Source organism: Sander lucioperca, chromosome 10, assembly GCF_008315115.2.
Source record: "Sander lucioperca isolate FBNREF2018 chromosome 10, SLUC_FBN_1.2, whole genome shotgun sequence".
Classification (NCBI taxonomy): Eukaryota; Metazoa; Chordata; class Actinopteri; order Perciformes; family Percidae; genus Sander; species Sander lucioperca.
In genome coordinates this window covers 17808155-17816566 of record NC_050182.1, presented here as the reverse complement: position 1 = coordinate 17816566, position 8412 = coordinate 17808155, and the positions used below count along the sequence as shown (strand labels likewise).

At 39.9% G+C, this 8412-nt stretch overlaps 2 protein-coding genes across 11 annotated transcripts in view; both read left to right on the top strand.

Moving 5' to 3' along the window:
- Window positions 1-8412, top strand: part of LOC116058018 — a 347926-nt gene that overhangs the window by 43999 nt on the left and 295515 nt on the right. The gene's annotated exons all lie outside the window — the stretch shown is intronic.
- Window positions 1-8412, top strand: part of LOC116034148 (calpain-2 catalytic subunit-like) — a 228387-nt gene that overhangs the window by 53078 nt on the left and 166897 nt on the right. The gene's annotated exons all lie outside the window — the stretch shown is intronic.

Here is an 8412-nt window from a genome sequence, read left to right as displayed (position 1 = left end):
GCCTGGCTCGGTCCATGACTCCAGAGTCTTTAGGGCCTCTACAATTTCCCAGCGACTTTCACAAGGCAAGCCACAGGCATTTTATTGATAAGCACCTTGGACATCATGATAGTGTCAACAGTTTAACTATAGTTCTTGTTCTAACTATTACATGTTGTGTTCTCAGGTGAATTCTCTGGTGTTCTGCTTGGAGACAAGGGCTATGCATGTCAGCCGTTTCTTCTGACACCATTTGCAGACCCGCAGACAGCAGCACAGCACACTTACAATCTTGCCCATGCAAGATCAAGGGCCCGCATCGAGATGGCATTTGGCCTTTTGAAGACCCGTTTTCAGTGCCTTCACCACCTAAGAGTCACCCCAGAGAGGGCCTGTGACATCACTGTTGCCTGCACTGTCCTGCACAACATTGCCTGCCTGAGAAAGGAAAGGGCTCCCAGAGTAGCCTTGGATATGGACTGGGACAATGCAGCACTATTTCCAGACAGTCTCAACGGCAGGCTGGTCAGAGACCAATACGTTGCAAATTACTTTTGATTCCTGAATTGTCTGTTTTATTTGGCTTTGGAAGCACACATTTGTTTTTGGTCTGTTAATTGTATAGAGTAGGCCTATATATCAAAGAAAAGACACCACAATGTTTTTTGACCTTTTTATTTTTTGGGAGATGTCTCATTTGTCTGCTGCGAGCTTGGGAGAAGAACAAAAAAAGATTAATACATTGTGTTACTGTTATTCTTAAAGTATGCATTTAAATGATCATTTACTTCTCTCTCCAGTTTCTTAATTTCCAAGTTCAGTTTCTGCAGGGTTTTTCTTTTGATTTCCATATCAATATCCATCTCCCGCATTTTGTGTTTCTTTAATTTAATTTTTATCTCTGCTAAATCAATTTGCTTCTGGAGGTGTGTGGTGTATAGGGACCTGACCATTTGGGAACTCTGTAAAACACATATCAGTTATGACTTGGCTGCTGTGAGACTGGTCAGAGACCAATACTTTCTTAAATACAGCAGGAATTGTGCATGGTGTGAATTTGTTCTTCAGGGTAATACTTACTATGTTGGCAGGCTGAGTGTCTGCCTGCACAGGGTCTGGGTCCTATTAAATATATATTTGCTATGAGCACCACATCACTATTATCCATTATGTAGCCTATACTAAATAAGTATTTCCACAAGATTGACATGATACTGTACCTCCTGTCTTCTTGAGTCCACTGATATGGTTTCCTCCTCATCTTGTGCAGTAGATGTGCCTTCACCCTATACCAGATTCAACAGAATTGTATTGACAAAGGTTTGACAGGGGCCAGGCCTTGGGCCATTAATAATTAATACTCACCGGATCGAGGTCATCATAAAGGGGCTCCAGAAGACTGACCGTATTGCCAGACACTGCAAGACAATGTCAGACAGTCCACATGATATCATATGGATATCATATCAATGGTTGATTGTGTTTCATATTCAGGCTACTATAGGAATAATGTAGCCTACCTTGTATGAAGTGGGAGCTTTCTGTGGGTGGGACAGAGTCGGTGCAGGTCCCACCCTGGATCCCTTTAATTACAGGCCTCCCTTTGTTCATGGCAAGGGCCAACTCCTCTGCTGGGGTTAATCCTGGGGTAGCAGGGCCACCCCCCGTGCCAGACGTATGGGTCTTTTTTTTTACTGCTAAAATCAGTCAAAATAATATTAAATATGAGCAGTCACTGTATGAGTAGGCTAATCTATACACCTAATTTGTAGTACATTGTTTCACTAACAATTTATCTTAAACATTTACCAGTCTGCAAGATGTTTTTGTACTTGATTTTAACTTGCTGCCAGGCCTTTTTTGGCCAGTCATGTTTGCTCTGTGAACATGAGTAACAGAAATGACATTAAAACCGCCAGACTATCACAACATGTAACAGCCTTGCACGTTAATAGGTATACCGAGAGAGAGAGAGAGAGAGAGAGAGAGAGATAATATAATTTGAGCATTTTAAATTAACGTTAGGCTACTGGGTAGACTATAGGCTACTCTATTTAATCTTCATGCTACATTGACAAGCCAATAAACTTCCATTGCTCACTTTTACGGACAATGAAATGTACAACTGTTAATCTCTGCAAATAAAGAGTAACTCAATGAATGGTGTTAATATAGCCCAACTGTTTCAGTGCAGTAAATATATATGTTTAGGGTAATAGGCCTACTTACGCATTCAGGCGGTCTGCGATAGTTTGCCACGCTTTTTCTCGCTGTTGTATTACAGCGGCCGTGTTTCCTTTTTTATTGATTATTTCTTTCACTTCCTCATATGTCTCCATGAGTATCTGCTGCAGTCTGTGTAAAGTATGCACAACGCGTCTTCTCCATTTTGGCATCAGTAATTCTGTGATCGACCTCGCGGTCTTTTGAGGAAAGCCGTGGACGCGCATCTATCTGAATTACTTCAGCCTGACTCGACCTAGTTGCTCCTCCACAGCCTGGCTTGGCCTTCATGAAACGCACTAAGCCAGGATGCTCAGATTAGACTAGGTCAAACCTCGCTTTATCAGTTATCCTGGATTTAGATATTCTGCTTTTGTGAAATAGGCCTCAGGTATGTGTGTGTGTGTGTGTGTGTGTGTGTGTGTGTGTGTGTGTGTGTGTGTGAGAGTAACAGAGACAGAGAGAGAGAGAGAAAGAGAGAGAGGGGCGGGGGGGACTGTGTTCTATGGATCAAATAGTCCGACGCTGTTTTTCAGATCTGTTTAGAGCCAGCTGACGGTTTAAAAAAGAAAAAAAATCTCCGACAGGCAGAGACGCAACGCAAGTCTCATTCTACCAAGAACCACGTCTGTACAAACCCCACGTTTACCAGAACTCTACTGGTTAATAAGGAAGTACTACAAACCCCACGTTTACCAGAACTCTACTGGTTAATAAGGAAGTACTACAAACCCCACGTTTACCAGAACTCTACTGGTTAATAAGGAAGTACTACAAACCCCACGTTTACCAGAACTCTACTGGTTAATAAGGAAGGACTACAAACCGAAGTAAAAAACAAACCTGAAGCTGAAGAAACCCTCAACGTTAACGGAAAAGACCGGCGAACCTGAGTGACTGAGGGAGAGACAGAGAGAGAGAGAGCTGTTCTGTGTGAGTGAGCAGAGAGGGACACAGCAACACAATACATCTGTATGTGTGTAGGGGAGGGGCTCTGTGACGACTAGCCTATCACAGAACGCAGACACAGTCAGCTACCCAATGAGGATTTTTATTCAATCCGAGCACAGATATTGACTCGTATTACTCGTATAATACTCGTACTCGGCAAAAGTGCTTTATCCGTACTGGATACTCGTTTCAGCCAAGTATCCGGCTCAACTCTAATAAATATATACTGATCTGATTAAGGCAAAGACAACGTCGGCAGGATTGACGGCAAAATAGGCTCCAGAATATTTCCTTCTGTATTGACAGGTGCAATATTTGAAAATCGCTAATTATTTATTATTATTTTTTTAAATGACATTTATATCTGCATTTATGTCAAAACCTTGAGACTTTCAAACAACAACAACATCAACATGACATATAAACATCTTTTCTATTTTGCCTGGAAACGCATCCAACACATTTGCGTGTATCGTGAAAAATAGGCGTCGGCTCTATATTGATTGATATAGATTCTGTTTCAGCTTTGAGGATGATGCTTTTTAGAAGCTTTTGATGCTTTTCTCTCAACTTTTTGACACTTCTTTTTACCCTTCTGACACTGTGTTCTCCAGATCAACATGAAGATCTCTATCTTTGCCAGTGTTCTGCTGCTCTCTGCTGCTGTACTCTCTGTGGAAAAAGTGAAGCATGATGTTAAATGGTTTACAAACCAGCACATCATTGAAGAGATGAATGAAGACGACTGTACCAACGTGATTAACGGCAGAGGAATCATGAAGGACGACGGCAGCTGTAAGTGGTCCAACACCTTCATCAAAGCGCCTTTGAAAGCTGTGACAAATGTCTGTGAAACACCAGCACTGAAAGGTAATCTGCATCGAAGCACAACGCCCTTTGACCTTATTTACTGCGAACAGACGAAGGAAAATGCTGCAAAGACAGCCAAGCCTCCCCACTGTGAGTACGAGAAAGGTGAATTTAAAGCACACAAGATAATTGAAATCGGATGTGGTAAAAAAGGCAATCCTATTCACTTTCATAAATTTCTGTAATCTGTTACTACTTGATGAATCAGAGTAATCTGTTACTACTTGATGAGTCAGAGTAATCTATTACTACCTGATGAGTCAGAGTAACTTGTGTCTCCTGTTGAATAAAACACATGTTAACAGTTTAACTCTGGGTCTGTTTTTAATGTCGTCATGTTCAACAGAGACGGTATTTTTTGACACTTCATGCTTTTATTTTGACATTTTTGTATATATATAGTAACTTTTTTTTGAGGTTTTTGTTGCTTTTCTCACTTGTTTCTACATTTACATTTACGCTGGTATTTCTATTGTAAAATAGCCTTTTGCATAAGTGACACACTGTTTTCACTATTCTTTGTTCACCATGGCCTGTGCTGTATGTCACTTGTGAAAATTGAAATAAAAAAAGTTGGAAAAAAAATAGCCTTTTGCTTACATTATTCCATATTATAGTTTCCCTTGTGTCTGCTCGTGTGTTTTGCGTTTAAAGTTTGTGATGAATTATTCCAGATGGTCATGTTCTCTAACCTCCAACTGTATCTGAGATGATAACACAGCCAACACTGGATATAAGTTTATTTATAGAGTACTTTCCACAGATACACATTGTGAAAGACTTGTGATCATTAATAGTCTGTGTGTGTGTGTGTGTGTGTGTGTGTGTGTGTGTGTGTGTGTGTGTGTGTGTGTGTGTGATCATTAATACACTGTAAAATCTAACGGCACATCTTAATAAAAGAAGTAATTTCACGTAACTTAATCCTTCAAAAAAATTGAGTGATTCATTCACATGAATTTAACTTCACTCAAAAATGAATTGTTGAAGTTATAACTGAGTTAACTTTGTGGGGGATTTTAGGTATAGTAATACACACACACATACACACACACAGACACTCACAGACACACACACACACACACACACACACACACACACACACACACACACACACACACACAGAGACTAAAAATAATACAATGAATAAAAGACATAAGAATGTTGTTGCCCTCCTGGTCAAAATTGACACGGTCTGTTTTTCTGGTTTATAAAGCATAACCCTTTTAGCCAATGTTATTCCAACTCATAACCACTAGGGTTACACTGATTCTTTGCATTGATGGTCAATAACGAAGTGAATAACTTTTGCATTGCATAAGAACCTTATGGGATGGGAATAATTGTTCCAGATATTAGATATATAGACTTAGTAGCTGTTTGGAAAAACTTTAGATTTCGATTGCAAAACGAATTAAAATATGTTTTAAAAATATGTTATTTGACAAGTGACAACAGACACCCTTTGAGGTGTCCGTTAGGTATTACAGGTTTTTTTTTCGATTGCTAGACGACAGTGGGCACAACTGGAGTAACGTGTGCAAAACTCTAACTCTAACTCTACACAGCAGCAGTTCATGTGGACCAGACTCTAACTCCAGTCTACACAGCAGCAGTTCATGTGGACCAGACTCTAACTACAGTCTACACAGCAGCAGTTCATGTAGACCAGACTCTAACTACAGTCTACACAGCAGCAGTTCATGTGGACCAAACTCTAGTTCGTTCTTCATTGCTTGAACACAGTTTTCAAAACTCTACACACTTATCCCATGACTTTAACCACAACCTGCACAACACTGTGGATCTACAGCACTTTGCCCTAACACACTGCTGTCTAAACTGTTACAGTTTTTCTTGATTGCTTTGATGCAGCAGTCAACTCAAACTCCACATTTTTCAAATCAGTTAACACACAGGCCCAAACAGCGGCACTCATGGTCAAAATGACACATTATGTTTGCAAAAGGCTCTAACCGTGCCAAAACATTTAAAATATGCAACAAAAGCTAATTTTGCCTTCAAACAACACAACTTGCAAACAAGTGTATGAGCTCTTCCAGTAAACCATTACACAGTGGACACCAACATACTAAATACAGCACTCAGTGGGAATCAGGGCACCATTGCTTGTCACTGTAGCCTATTACTCTACGTAGCGTTCATGCCAGTGACATTTGTTGTCAAATTTGCCTTCTTGCAAAGAATTGGATCCAGAATCAGAAATACTTTGATGCACATTTTATTGATTCCATTGATTCTTGTTTTCAAACTGTGGCTGAAAACTGAAATACTGTAAATATTACACAAAATACATGTAAACCAAAATAAAATATATTAGAGTATAAGATATTAAGAAAATAAAAATAAAATATCTTACAGTAAAGTATAAACATCTATTACTGTAGAGTATAAGAAATAGCCACCATTGATACTCAGTCTCTTCTGTCTTGATGATGGGGCCACATGGCCATGATTGATAACTTGATCAATAACAGTTGCCCAAATTTCATCAGAAACCTGAGCCCTTCCAACTATACCTCCACCTCGCACTCGGACTCCTCTTCCTCAGACCCCTCTACCTCTTCCTCTCACTCTCATCTGCCTTTGACCTCTTCCATCCATGTTGGCAAAGAACACAGACGCTGAATAGATTTCAGTCTGGAGCCTATCAAACACTGCTGATTGTATTTTAGCTGAAAGCCTGAGCAGATGTCTTGTTTTAGAATAGTTAGTGAACATATATGGTATTTATACAGAGAAAGATCAGAAAGACGTTTTTGTACACAAACACTAAATAAGAATGAAACAATTATACACTGTACCGTTTGAGAATAACAGGTAAAAGAGCAACGATACCAACATGTCCAGGTCAGATGTCTGAGGTTATACACAGCTATAAAAAAAAAAATGAAAAACACTATATATTTACAATCGTAAAACTGCGTTCGTACTGTTTTTCAGAAAGTAATGGAGGTGAAAGCAATGGAAACACCACATTTATTAGTATTTAGAGATGATAAAGACATCCAGTGTGATGAAGAAAACTTGCCACATGATGCTGGAGAGAGGCAGGATTAGTCACACTATTCTCTGTTACTGTTACGTATGTACCTTTAGTTTTTTTCCCAGTAATTCCATAAATTACTAGAGACAAAATACTATATCGAAGAAAACTGCTGATTTTCATTCCTTCTTATTTACCTTACGTAAAAATTGGTATATATTTTCCTTAAACTATTGAGTAGTGTGAAGTCACTCAAATTGTTCAAACTGTGAAGATGAAAAAATTTATAATTTCTGTATTGGTGTTTGATGCTAGTGTTTTTACTCTCAGTGTGTTCTGAGTAACAATGTATGTGTCTCAGTGAGGACTGTTCTGAGTAACAGTGTGTGTGTCTCAGTGAGGACTGTTCTGAGTAACAGTGTGTGTGTCTCAGTGAGGACTGTTCATAGTGTTTCTCTGCACTGAGCCTGTTCTGAGACGTGTGTTAAGAGTTGTGTTGCTGTGAATGAGTTCTGCAGGTGATGTGAACTGTTTAGCTCAGGTGACTGTTGGTAATGCAGACTGTGGCTTGAGTTTTGCACATGTGACTCCAGTTGTGACCACTTTAGTTTAGCAATAGAAAAAAACTGTAACAGAAACAATGTACACAAATCTAAACTATTTCAATGTTGCTGTGGCACAAAGTGAGACTAACCTCCAATCAAAATCCGTGTATGTAGATATTATGATTATATAGTGGATCGATACAAATAACACAACACCTCAACAGGCCACAACTGGGCAAAATTAAATTATGCTTGTTAAGCACTATACCAAAAATAAATAACAAATATATACACTCTTTGTAGTGCAAATAACGTAAGTGACCTGATCTTTATACTTGTGCGCTTGTGTGTGTGTGTGTGTGTGTGTGTGTGTGTGTGTGTGTGTGTGTGTTTGTGTGTGTTTTTGTGTGTGTGTGTGTGTGTGTGTGTGTGTGTGTGTGTGTGTGTGTGATCATTAATACACTGTAAAATCTAACGGCACATCTTAATAAAAGAAGTACGGTATGTGTCGAGCCGGCATGTGTGTGTGTGTGTGTGTGTGTGTGTGTGTGTGTGTGTGTCGAGCCGGCATGTGTGTGAGTGTGTGTGCATGCGTGTGTGTGTGTGTGTGTGTGTGTGTGTGAATGTGTCGAGCCGGCATGTGTGAGTGTGTGTGCGTGTGTGTGTGTGTGTGTGTGTGTGCGTGTGTGTGTCTGTGTGTGTGTGTGTGTGTGTGCGTGCGTGTGTGTCTGTGTGTGTGTGTGTGTGTGTGTGCGTGTGTGTGTGTGTGTGTGTGTGTGTGTGTGTGTGTGTGTGTCAAGCCGGCATATGTGTGTGTGTGTGTGTGTGTGGGGAGTA